The sequence below is a fragment of the Anomalospiza imberbis genome, chromosome 1, assembly GCF_031753505.1.
Source record: "Anomalospiza imberbis isolate Cuckoo-Finch-1a 21T00152 chromosome 1, ASM3175350v1, whole genome shotgun sequence".
NCBI lineage: Eukaryota > Metazoa > Chordata > Aves > Passeriformes > Viduidae > Anomalospiza > Anomalospiza imberbis.
In genome coordinates, this window is record NC_089681.1 from 123913288 (window position 1) to 123927559 (window position 14272).

The window sequence follows — 14272 nt, forward strand, 5'->3', positions numbered from 1 at the left end:
GGACTGTTTATGGAGCAGACTCATACAGAGGGATTGGTCCAGCATACATCGTGGAAGTAACAAACTGTTGATTCACAAAAGGTCTATCCATAGAGTACAGCCCAGGGTCAGTAAAATCTAATTTTCTTCAACTTGCGTCAGGCTGGTTTAGAAATTTATTGCAGATGATGTTTCCTTACTCAGAGCAGGTCACTGAACCTTTTCTATGTATTGAAGTGGCTAGCGGATGTTTTACACATTCCTTAATTAATTAAAGCTATTGCCTTTTATTACAATGTCTTAAAGGCAAATGTAACTCTATAGGAATTAATTCTAGGTCTCTTCCACAGTATAGTCACAGCATTTGAAATAACAGTGAAAAACACAATGATAGAAAAATATTTCTAACTTCTTTAAATTGTTGTAAATTCAGATGTGACAGGAGTCTATAGTAGATATGAAAAAACTGCAACAAAACTGGTAAACTACTGCTTGCTGTTTGTTCTGTGTTGATGAAGTATGGTCAAGTAACTCTATACCAATCAATAAGGTTATTTTCCTTTTTTCATGAACACACTAAATAAAGTACTTTGTAATAAAATTGGGTTTTATCAAATACTGCTTTTTTTTTTTTTGAGAGGGCTTATAATCAGAGCTAATGATCACTAACATGGATTTGCAGCTTCAAGCTTCATTTTGAATGAATTAATTTTCAAATCTCTGAAGTAAATGGCAAATCTTTACATAAGTTTGATGTGGCTGTAATTCATGTTTACAACACATGCTGGGTTTTATATACAGTTAAGCAGCAGCCCTTTCTAATATATGTCACAAACCCAACAAAACCTTCTTTCAAAATCCAGTCAAGATTGCTAAATGGCCACAATGCCACATATAATATGATTGACAATATCCAATCCATTAAAAGCAATGAAATTAATTGTTAAGGGATAATTTTTACACTTCCTATTTATTAAATATAAACACATTAATCTTTAGTACAAATAAAATAAAATTTAATCAGAAAAATGAAAACCTTTTGTTTGAACTGTGGTGCTTTATGGTGCTTTTTTTTAATCCTTTAATTCTGGTAATTAAGCCCCTACTACAGTTCCTATAGATAATGAGGAGAACCCAAATACTCCTTTAGTACACCACATACTGACACAATATACAGCATGTGCTTTTACTTCTCTTGTTATTTAACTCACAAGAAACTGGGTCCTAGATTTGCTTCAGATCCTGAATCTTGTGATAAAAATACTTCAGGTTTCAGCTCTACACTCTGAAATTGTGACTTGGTTTATATCATATTAGACAAACTTAGGTAATTGGAAAGAAAATTTTGAATAATTTAGCCAGTCCTTCTAACCCTATCTTAGCACTGCTGTTCAAAATTCATTTTTTATTAGATTACCTTAAAAGTAATGCTTTTAATCAATGTCAGTTCCTGATTAGGTGACCAAAGTTCTTATCTTCATTAATTGTATAACTGAAGATATTTTAAGTACTTAATGTATCAAATAAAGAACCTCTGTCAACATCTCCATCATTTCAGATAACATTTTCCATTTCCCTCTTTATCCCATTTGAATGTAGTTTGTCTGGCTCATGCCTATGTGTTTTCATTTAAGTAATCTGACTGTTTTCTGATCTGATTCCAAGTGCCTTATTTTTATTGCAATAGGTTGCATAGCTGTTTCTAAGAAATGTGCAAAGCTAGAGGTATTTCCAAATTTATAATACGAAGTAAAGTATAATTTGTGTATCTTGGAAAATAAGATCAGTCAAGCAGATCTCTCTCAGTTAAAGTTCCTGTTCTCTTCTGATTTATATCTTCATTTTATTAACATAGGAAATATTTTTCCAAAGAAAATATTTGAAAGATACTTGTTTTAAGTATCATAGAGCAATTCATGTAATGCATATCTATGAAAATTGAATGAAAGATGCAGCTGTACAATAGTGCCTTTGTTATAACTGCATTGTTGCTATCATTGCCTTCAGAATCATTTTGGAGTTTGGTTTTACTTGTAAAATAATACTGACTACTGCTTCTTTTTATTTCATTGGATAATGACACAAGTATATAATCAAAACTGAGAGGTATTTGTCTTATTATTGAAGATGTCTTTAACATTGATATAACCAAACTTATATTTTCTATTCTTTCATATTTGTGTTTTCTTTTTATATTTTTTGTTATGTAATGATAGCCAAAATATTAATTTTTTTCCATATCTTTGTCTATGTATGTGTGTGTTTGTGAAACAAATTTTTAAATACATTTTTAGAAAAAAAGCACAAAACAAAAAACATCACCAGAGAAATGTATCGGCTGCTTTGGTGATTTAAAGGGAATGGCAGTTGCTTTTTCTGATTTTTGCTATTGAAGTCAAGTATATTGAAGAGATAGAAGTGGTTTAAAGTTCTGTTGTCTGTCTTTCTCTCATAATACTTCATAGACTGCCTAGTAGAAGTTCTGATGTGTTTTGGGAGTATGATTTTGGTCATTTATGCCTTTGAAACTAAATCATATAATTTCTTCTGTTCTTGCCATTCCTAAGACTGGCTTACTCATTTTAGGATATTTCTGTGTGCTGTCAGGGCACTGAAGGAATTCCTCTCTGGCTTCTCTTACAATTCTATTGCTGAATGATTGGCAACTATTGATCTACATCTGCTTCTGAAGCAGAATATTAATGGATGGTCATTTTCTCTCTCAGCATTGACACTGGCACTAGGATCCTGCTCTCAACTCTTCACTTTGTCACACAGAGAAATTGTGGGAATTTTAAAAATTTTGCCAGATTACTAAAACAGAAATAATTTATGTTTAATTAACCATCTATTTCCCTTCAGGAAATAATATTGTATATATATTATCTGTCTTGAGTGCTCTCTAATGTTCAGCTCTGGTTTGGGTAAAAGAGTTCAGATCAACAAGGCATATGGCAGATTGTTGATACCCCTGCCTCCTTCCAGTAGTTTATGGAGTGCTTTTAGAGTACTTTATGGGGAAACAGCCAAGACAGGATACAAGATGGGCAAAGAAAAAACATGGGGAACAGTGTCATTTTGGTATTGTTTATCAAAGTTTTAAAGATCAGGAGTTACAGAATTCTGAATTCATTACTGATCAGGGATTGTGATGAGCTTGATGTTTCTGCTATGTTCACATGCCATGGCATAAAATGGACCACAATAGGAAAAGGAGAAAATAATTGGACATAAAAACTGTTATCTGGTAGTTACTTGGAATTGATTAAGATTGGAAAGTTTTCAGTTAAATCCAGTTTCAGTCCCTGTAAGTCAACTCAGTCATGGCAAAAATCAATACTGTTCCTTAGGTTAATAAATTAATATTAATTTTAAAAATAATACTGAACTTACATTATTTTTTTTTCCTGATGAGCTAAAATTCAGGACCAGAGTATCATTTGAATCCATGTGACATAGGTAGATGTGGTAAAACCTACCTAGGATTTAAATTTAATAGTAAGAGGAAGAACTTGTTAGTTTCACCATTTTTTCTTTTTTCTTTTTTTTTTTTTTTTTTGTTCAAATTAGACTTAGGGAACAGCTGCAAGTAATATGGTTTCCTGATTCTTGAGAACTTTTCAGTTGCACTGTTTTTAATAAAGATTTGTCCATATGAGGGACAGCAAGGTCTGTTAACCTTTCTTGCAGCATGCTATTTCTGAGCCAATTATGAAGATGTCTAAAGGCATCGAATGCTCTTTGGAACAGTAACTTTGTGATTTGGGAGTATAATGGCCAGCTGGAGAACTTGCTCTGTGGTTAGCATATCTGTGCTCACAATACATAAAAAACAAGAGCAAAATTGATTTATTTTTTTAAGAGCTAAAATTCTTGGATTTTTTCTTTTAGTTATGATGATATATTAATAACTATAGTAACAGCAGAAGTAGAAGAAGCAGAAGCAGAAGTGTTTTGGATTTTGATAGTAGAGCCTTGAAGGCTGTGTTAAGTTGTCAATCTAGGGTTTTTATCAGGATTTTGTTGATGTTCAAAGAAAGAAAAAAGTGTTAATCAAAGAAATATGTTCTTCTTGCTGATACAAGGCAGCTGACTATTCACACTGAATGAAATCTTCAATATGTTTGGCTGCTTTGATTTCTTAGAGAATTGTAGTGTAAATCTTCACTGAAAGTGATTTGGGAGCATAAATTTAATTGATAAGTTGTTCAGGGCTTTTCAAATGAAACCTGAATGGATTGACCTAAGTATGGCTTATCCAAAAAAACCTTGCAGCAGGAGAGCTGCACAGCAGCCAGGACACTGCAGCCATGGGGCTGTTTTTCCACTGGCATCATAGGGCAGTCAGCCAGGCAGAGGGAGTTGGGGTTCAAGTCCCTCTTCTGACCAGGAATAATCAGATACACTCTCTTACTCAGAGAGTGTTTTAGTGACTAAAAAACAAAATGGGAGCAGGACTACAAGGCAAATTCAAAGTCCATAGTTTGCAACTACAGCAGAAACACAGATAACAAGTAAACAGGTGGGAATTTGACTCTATCATGAGGTTGCCAGGTAAAGATGCATTTTTGTATTATTTAAAGTCTGGTGAAATTCTGAGTTTTTACTGTATTGCTCAAATTATTAAAAATATTTATCCACTACTTTAGTCATATAAACAAAAAAAGTATCATGGACCTGGACACCTCTGCTGCAAAGGTGATGGTTTATGTGTTGTACATTAGTATCTGCATGACAGAATGAGAGATTCCTAACTGCTTTTGTTAAATCTAGAATAGGAGAGCAGCAGCAGAAGACAATAAGCCTTGAACTGCCATGGAGAGCTTGGTGCTAGCTAGGTGACTGGACACTGGGAGCTAAACAATGCAGTAAACAGTAGTAGACGAAGATTCAGGAGGAAGAGATTTGCACATGCTTGGACTGTGAGGGTATAAAAGCCCAGGGGTCCTTTGTTGGGGGTCCCTTCTCGAAGGAGCCAGCCTGAGTTGTCTCTCTGTTACTGCACTGTGAATACATTGCATTATAGAATGAGACATGTGAGTCCCTGCTGTGGGAAACCTAGAGCTGAACTGGTGAGGAAACCCGGTCTGACTACATGTGTATGGGGTGTGGAGAGAAGTAGGCACCTGTCAGCTTACTGGATCTGTCCTCTCTGAAGGGCTTTGGTCCTAGCAGTGGCAGTAACGTGGTGGGAATGTGACTGCCGGAGAGTCTCGTGAATGGTCAAACTGGGTAGTTTGCTTAACAACCTACAATGACACCAATGACACTAAAATTGTAGAATGAGGGAATATAGGCATGGTGCAGAACAGTCCCTGTCAGAGAGAGATATTAGACACAGCAAACACTGCCAAAGAGAGAACTGCTTAGAGGTACAGAAAGAAGATGCCTCTCAGGGCTACTCTGAACCTCCACTAATTCTAAGAGTTTCTCAAAATGATTCATGGACAGTCACAGCTGACCTGTGTAATGGACGGCTTCTAAGCTCTATGGCACTGCAAGGTCTGTGTGAAGCACAAGGCCACATGTTCTCCTGATGTTTATGGTAGATTTAAACTACTGAAGGACAAGGCAATATCACCATGGATGTTTTGCTTGTACTTCCAGAGCCATCTGAGTTAGCACGAGCTCTGCCGTTCTGGAAACATGCTCCGTTACAAAATGGAGATGTGTCAAAAATATTGGATAAAGTGTATGCACTGGTTGAGTATACTGGATCATAAGCTAGTGTTCCCTAGTTCCTTATTATACCAACTTCTTAGTCCTTACAAAATGTATTTTAGCTGTCTCTAGTGAAGGAAATCTTTGAGATTAAATTTTAACTTAGAAATTTGTTCTTGCTGTAAGGCATACTCATCTTTTCCTTCCTCTGGTGTCCTAGGACTTTTCTTGTTTCTCTTTCTGATTTGACTCCTTTTTTCCTTGCCTTTCTTGACTTAACTTTGTTCCTTCACCTTATAAAATAATCAAGGGTACAGATTTCAACAAAACTATACTCTTGGTTAAGAAGGATTTCCATTTTTATTATAAATCTAAATTAAGAGCTACTTAATGCTCATGGTTTAGTATTTTAATAAAAAGGGAAAGGGAGAAGCTGATAGAGCAAGAGGAAAGTACTTTTCAGCCATGTCTCTTACTTGAAGTCTTAAATGCTGCTTTGTTTTGTGTATTTATTAGTTTTTTTCTGAGACCTGTATAGTATATTGTCTATCTTCTTCGTAACACTTTTGTTCTCTGTAAAAATAGGTGTAAAGTTTTATGTGGTATACACTTCTACCAGAAAATTCTTTGACAATGTAAACTTAAGTAATAAAACCATAAGTATGGCCATTTAATGCTCTGAACTAGTAGCACCCTAAAACCTATAGCTTGGAAAAGGATATATTCAGTTTCTGTGCCAAGATTTTGATGCACAGTGAGAAGTCTTTGAGAGCTCCTGGAGGTGCAGATCCTTTTGAAAGCATATAGATAAGTGATTTTCATCATGGAAGCCTGTTCAGAAGCATGAAGCAAAGTATCAATGCCACTGCAGAATAATTGCTATCCAGTTTTCCTAGAATAATTGCTATCCAGTTTTCCTAGAATTAATTACTTTTATGAGTTTGGTTTTTTTGAAAGCACTCTGACATACCTAACTCTGAATATTATCTTGTTCTGTTGAAGAATTTACGTTTGGAAATAAGCACAGACCTGTTGCCTAGCAATGTCAGACTGTATCACTGAAATCCTGTTCCCTCTGAGTTTTTATATTTTTGACCTTTTTTCACAAAACATGCTTTTGATCTTCACACCTATAAGCAAAAAAATGCAGAGAGACATAGTTTACTATAAAAACGATAACTTCAGATCTTGTTTCATTAACTGAAGTACTGTCTTGTACATTAAAATTAAATAACCTCCAGTATTTCATACTGTCTTATTTTACAGACTACTGGTAATGTCCCGTGCATAATATCACAGAATATTGAACAATTTTTATGGCTGGATATATGTTACCCACAAGCCACAGGTGAACTTTTAACTGTATCAGATAATACTTAAGGAAAATCAGTATCTTTATAGTTCTTAACCTTATGAAATTCTAGATTGCCCATGACGGCAAAGTGTCCTGCTTTCTGGAAGGAGGAAAAAGTGTGTAACTAGTAAAAATTCCTGGGAGATAGTGCTGAGCAGGAAGTAGTTTCCCTGATGTGAAAAAAATCAGAACCTTCCTTCGTGACAGAAAGGCAACTTTGCCTCTCTTGCAGTTGCTGCTACACTGAGAGCTGCAGTGCTTTCTTGAAATAAGACAGTCCCAGCTGTAACGCCCTGATTAAGACTCTCCTTCTCCCTCTGTGCTGCTAAAGTAAAGTACAAGTTGCCTTGTGCCAGGCAGATTTTGCTTCTCTGTTTGTTAAATGGTGAATGTTTATTTAAAGGAAGCAGAGCACCTGAACAGTATAGGCTCATCAGAGGGACTTGGAGAATGATTGCGCTGTCCTGCTGCCAACTCCAGCAGGTAACAATGAAAACTGTGGCTGGAATTGCAAAGGTAAGAGCAGTTGCGTGAGATGTTGGTTACTACTTTATGCCTTAAATGCAAATACAGGGTACACAAACTGTGTCTCCTATGTCCCAGGTGATGTACATTGACTCACCAGAGACAATTAATAAAGGATAGCTAAGTATCCTTTTCTATGTAGCTTTAGGCTGATATTCCATCTGTTAGCTAACAACTCTTTCTAGATGAAAATTCCATTAAAATTGGCTTCATTATGTGTAGGGTTGCTTTTTTTTTTTTTTTTTTTTTTTGCTTCACTGCATAATACAGCCTAATCAAAGATAGCTAAAAATAATCCAGTTTAGCTCTACATGGGAGTCATAATACATATCCTGAGAGGGAAAAAACCCAAAGGCAACAACCTGCACTATATTTTTTACTGCAATGGCCAGTGCAATAAAGTCTTTATTTATGGGTGACCCCAGTAGAACTCCTTCATACTGGGCAGACAATATGACCCTATATTCGTTTACAAGCTGGATTCCTGTATGTATTTACAAGCTGTGACATTCTGCAACTACTTTACAGAAATTATTTCAAGATATGGAGGTTAAATTTCAGTCTTAGGTAGAATGATGTTTTAAATAATGATGTATTAAGTATTTCTGTCAAGATTTCTACTTTTTTGTCATAGGTCAGTCTAAAGATTCATTCCAGGGGCATCTTTGGTAGCAGTTCAGATTATGTTTGGTTTGGTTTTGTCTTCTAGGTTGCAATATAGAATATTAATTTTCAGTTTTACAGAAAAAGAGCTAGACATAGAGAGATGTTAGTTTTGTCCCATGGCTTATGATGAAGATAAAAAGAGGAAAAATAAATTACATTATCTGCTTTGGTTTTAATGTACACTTTCTATGTTGGAAACTATTGAAAATAGTTTAAATGTTTGCTAAGATATAATAGTTCACCTTAATAAAAAATGCACAGAGAATATATTTGTTTTTTACCATTTTAGAAACAGTTGCTACCCTCATTTCTACTTCATAATCCACCACAGTGAAGGCTTAATAGACCATTAAAGAAACGGTGGGAAGTTAATTTTAATATGTAATGGTGTGAGGGGTTTTATTTTTTCCTTAATACAATGAAGCTTCTAACAATTTTATTTGCGAAGAAGATGATTATTTAATAAAGTGACAAACTGTCCCACTGATAGGATACATTAATTTTCTTCTAAAGCTGTTCCTTGTACTCCATAAGAAGGTGATAATTAGGTTTGCAGATTAGAATAACATAATCAGACCACTTGTGTGGATGCTTGTTAAAATATATTTTCCTCTTCATATAAGCCTCATAATAATTAAAAACTGTTTAAAAAGAGAACCATTCTTTTTCGGTATGGACTTTTTAAATGAGTCCTAATAATGTATCAAGTTATTCTTAAGCTAATTCAACTTTTTAAAAGGTTAGTATTTGAAAAAGAGTATGGGAAGTGATTAACTGGCGAGTTTAAGTATTAGCATTAGGTTTTGCAGGAACACCTACAGTATAAAACAGCGCTCATTCATATCCTGATTTAATTTCTTCCACTGTCACTCCTGATTGTTCCATTTAATCTTTCTTAAGTCACATAAAATTATCTTGTATGTGTAAATTAACAATAATTTTCTAATTTCACTGCAAACTTTAAGCACTGTCAGAGAAAAAAAATACACTGGCAGTGATTAATTCTCTATTTTAAGCAAAACTAAATGCAGTTGCTATTGAGGTAGAGTGCACACAGAGTGATTTTTCTGGTGATTCTAGACTCCTATAAAGGCAGTGGAGAAATAGCAATGAATGTGAAATGAGTAGTTCACATCTAAACAACCAGGTCTTGTGTCTATCACATTGAATCAGTGTAATACTCACTGACCTTACATTTTAAAACACTGAAGCCAATTTCCTTCGCTTAGGATTTGTGTAGTATTCAGTACCTCTTAAAACTAACTTTCCTGGCCTAAGCCCAAGGTGGAAAGTGCACAGCCTAAGATCATTTAAAATGTCTTTAAGTGTTCCAATTCCTTCACTTTTAATAAGATTAAGATGGTTTTTTTCCATAATTTAATGAAGTCTTATTCTAGGGAAGAAGGGAAAGTGTATGTTTTGGTATTTTGTTTTTGTTCGCAACAACCTTGAAATTAATCCTACGCTAAAGAATAAAAACTGTTTTCTCAGTATTTAATCTGTGTGTTCAAACTTTCAAGGTCCAAAATGTTTCATTACAGCAGTTATGATCAGTGTGTTGATAAAGGAGGGCTGATTTACACACTAAAAACCCAGCATGTTCTGGCTAGAAATCACTTCCATTTCAAACAACTGAATGTAGAAAAAAGTGTTACATTATTAAATATTGCAATCATCTAATTTGTATATACATTCCAGTAAGCCTGACTTTGTGTGCACAGTTCCATATGTATATTTGATATACCGGCCTAATCAACTTCAGGTTGTTCTGGGAACATGTTTTATGGACAAGTAGAATGTAATCAGGTTCTTTTTATTGCCATTATGAAAGAAGTAAAATAATATTTTTTGTAGTGTGCTAAATATACATACAGAAAAGGAAAACTATTCAGTCATTTACAAAAAGGGATGCAATACTGACTGATTTAACAGCAGTAGATTAATATTGTAGACTCAGTCATAAAGGGATTTATAAAATATATTTTTAATATTATTAAGTCTTTTTTTATCATTGTTGGATATTAACAAAATTTTCTTACCATGTAAAGTAAATCATAGGACAAAGATTAACCAGTACTCTTACTCAGAAATTGATCATCAGCTCTATAAGCCTATAGACCAACAATTTACAATTGGTGAATAGCTACTTTGAATGACATTTTACATAAAAATTCTAGATATTTTTGGTTGAACTAGGCATGCTCATAAGGCATCCAGGAAAAAAGTCAATTTTTTTAAAATATCATAGAACTATGTAAGTCTTCAAGGTAGCAGTTACTAGGTATAATTCCTTTGTTTTACATTGTGGTAAAGGAAAAGGTGATGTAGGTGGGGTGTTCTGAGGATATGTTTTACCCTTGGTTTCCTGAATCTATAGCCTGGTGAGGTGAATGGCAAACTTTTCTCTTAGCACTTTTGCCTTTTATAGGTAAGCAAACAACTTAAAGAAGGCAGGATTATCATGTCAAATCCTCTCCATAATGCCATAACTGAAATGTTAATGAAGAAGCATGATGGTCTCTCATCAGTTTGCAGGCTGAAAGCCTCTCTATATATAGCAAGTTTTTCACAGTTTCAAAGAAGGACCTACAGCTGCAAGTAAGTGTAGAAATCCTGTAACAGCTCTGTGTCCTGGCCTTCCTCACATAGGAAATACTGCCATGTTGAAAGTAGACCGTTTATAGAGTACCCAGCTTTAAAATGAAAGAGGAAGTGCTTACAGATCTACAATGTCCTGCCTGATCTCTAGTTTTAATGTTGTCTTAAGATGCCTGGTTTTGTCTTTAAAATAATAATTTCTGCTTTAACACCCTAGAAGTAACTGGAAAATTAAGGAAGAGAATTTAAATTTCAATTGTATTTACATCATTAGCTCTATGTGTGTTTATAATTGCTCTCTCAGAGTCCATGAATATATAAGTGCTCGGATGAAGCCTTCAAGGATAGTGAAACAGGCGTGTAAAGATATATAAAGGTTTTCCAAGGAGCCTAGGAACAAACTGATATCCCCTGGAATTCAGCCCAAGGCATTGACTGTCAAAGGATATGTCATCCTTTTTATGTGTGCTAGAAACGTATGCATTTGCAAAAATGTGGTATAATTTGAGGAAAGATTTTTTGAAGCAGAAATATGTAGTGAGCTTTGTCCCTTTCCGCCTTTGCAAGAAACTTACTAATCTCAGTAATTATTGCAGAGTTTATTGATTACATTATTAACCCAAGTCTTCGTATTGCCACAGGGGGCAAGCAGACTGGGCTTTCCTAAATGGAAAAATATTGAACATTAGCAAAATTATTGTGGGACATTAAAAGCTAAAAATGTCTTTGAGAGTAATAAAGGTTAGAGAGTTTAGCAGATCATCACACTCTTTTCCTTATTACTCAGATTTTTAAGGCATTCAAGTGTTAACTTCTTGAAAAGGAGAGGGGAGGAAAAAAGGAGAGGACAGATGATTGGGAGATACTTAATTATCTGTTTCTTTAAAGAAGGTGTAGTCAGATCCAACCTCATTCAGCTGCCACCACTTGCATAAAACTGCTGGAGAGAGCTCCTATAAATACCCAATTGCAAGGCTCTAATTTGAGATAAAATAATGCATCTAACTATACTGTTATCAATAATTGATAGGCACTTATGAATGTAATTCATTGAAATCTCACCTGTGGCCCAACCTCTGCCACTCAAGGAAGAAAGAGATATAGCAGTTTTCTTTCTGGTTTTATCCAAGTCATTGTGTGAGCTTTATAGGGGATTTAACCAGTAAATTGTACACAATAAACATACAGAAGAAGCCTGGCATGAAGTAGAGCCTTTTAATAACAGTGTCTGCATTTTTTTTTGTTTCCTTTTACCCCTTTTTAAAATATATATTAAAAAACACCACTTTGTTTGGTTCCCCACTAAGAGTAAGCTTTTCTTTGAATGTCATCCATTTTCTAGAATTTTTAAAAATTGAAAAGCTTTGCCCTTTTGACCTGCTAATACATCTCAGTCACAGTTCACTGCGAAGCTGTGACAACACACACAGTGATAACAAGGCAGGCTGTTACATCCTCATTTTTTTAATCTTGGCTATATCAGCATTACCGTGACACAACTCATCAGGTTTGGAATAATGTAATTAATTTATGAGATTCCACATAATTAAACTAGTCACCTGTGAATATATCCAAAGGGATCTTTCAGTGCTGTTAATCTGGGTATTTCATTCCATTTTTGTGTATAACAGATTATTTAATCTGCATATTGTTGGATGAGTGCCTACAATATTATTTCTAGTTTAAGCATGCCTCCTCTCTCTTTTGTAGAGGCCAACAAATGAAATTATATACCAGTATTACCCCCTATACCACATTCTTCTCCTGCCTCAGTTCTGTAGAGTCTAGAGACCCAAAAAGGAGAGTAAGTGATGTGATTCTCTTACACAGAGGCATATGTGTTAACAAGACATAAGAAGAGATCATACACATGATGTGATGTTTGCTCTTTTCATGAGTGCCTGAAGCTCAGGGGAAGAAGATTGTGGATAGTGGGTTAGCTGGCTGCAGTCACTAATTAGAAGTCTTTCAGAGTTGCTGTCACGCTAGGACAGTTGCGTAGGTTCAAAAACCACTTGAATTTAACTGTTCATTCTATTTTCTAGTCATTGAAAGTTATATGATCTAAAATCTGAATTTTACTGATGAAAAATCAATTTGCCTTGATGTAGTATGTCCTAATTTGAAAAAGGAAAAAAAAAATGCATTAAGTGCATTTCCATTGAAACAAAATAAGCCTTTTATGTACTCACTTGCAAAAAAAGCCCTCCTAGAAAAAAAATGCAACAAATATAGCTTGGCCACTTACTTAACTAAAAGGGTACAAAATCACCTGTGAGTAAAATCAAGGTAAGGGCTCTGCAATGCCTTCTTAAACTTTCTATTGAGCAGCCACTGCTTGATCAGCTGTTAACTAGACACTTTATCTGTTGCCATCTCTAGAATAAGGAAAAGGGTTCTGTCTCTATCACATCCTGATTTTCAGGTCTTATTTTTAAGAATTTTCTGACAACCAGAAATAATTTATTTTTATGTTTATTTCAATGAAAATCCATTTTATATCCAATTTTTAAAATTGTATTATGGTAAGATAATTTCAACATTTTGTTTTTTCTCTTTCTCTAGTCAATGTTAAATATTGAAGGTAATTATTAAAACTCTTTGTGTGGATTTCATTTGATTTAGCAGAAATAGCCTTGATAAAATGCTCAGTTTTGCAAAGGTGCCCCTTCAAGATGCAAATTAACACAATTACATTAGTTGAAAACATATTTTGGAGATATGTAATCAAAATAATAAGCTAGTTAAATAAAGCTTGTATGTGCAATCACATTTGGTAAATAAAAAAATATTTCCTAGTAAGAAATTTGACAGGTTTTGTTTAGTGCAATTTTTAACTCAAGTTGTACATAGGTTCAGTTTTATGCCATTGTAAAAGTAAGTGTTTCTTTGGTTTTCACATTAAAGTAGGAGAGAAACAGACAATTCCAGAAATGGTGTAAACTGCAAGTCTGGAGAAGAAAGACAGCAATGCATAATACCAGAAGAAAGACAGCAATGCATAATACCAGGTCTTTCTCCTCACTCACACACCACAGAATAATTATTTGGGACAGCAGGATGGGGGGGGTTTGAATGAGCACTCAGCAAACAGCAGATGCATGGGCTCAACTTCATCCTTCACGATTCCCAGTCGTGAGAGAGTAGAGTAAATGTTTCTTAGAGTGGGAGAAAGTACATGTTTATTGCAATTAATCCCATAGCAGTTCATCTTGAGATGATGCTAAAGCAAGCAAAGACTCTTCTTAGTGGCTCCCAGGCAGTCACAGGGACGAGAACAACTCTTTAGATTTGCACACTGCGCAGTAGTGATGCCATGACTCTGCTTTATATATGGGTGTCAATCTGTTCCTTTATGCCTTGCAGAGAGTAATAAAAGAAATTGAAAATATAATGACTTAAATTTGTCATTAATTTCCCAGCAAAAATTTTATGCTGCACAAGAAGAGCCATGTAAATACAGTGAATATTCTGTTGTAGGACCTGCTT

At 34.7% G+C, this 14272-nt stretch overlaps 1 protein-coding gene across 6 annotated transcripts in view; it reads left to right on the forward strand.

Moving 5' to 3' along the window:
• Nucleotides 1-14272, forward strand: part of DGKB (diacylglycerol kinase beta) — a 337798-nt gene that overhangs the window by 205338 nt on the left and 118188 nt on the right. The window lies entirely within an intron of this gene.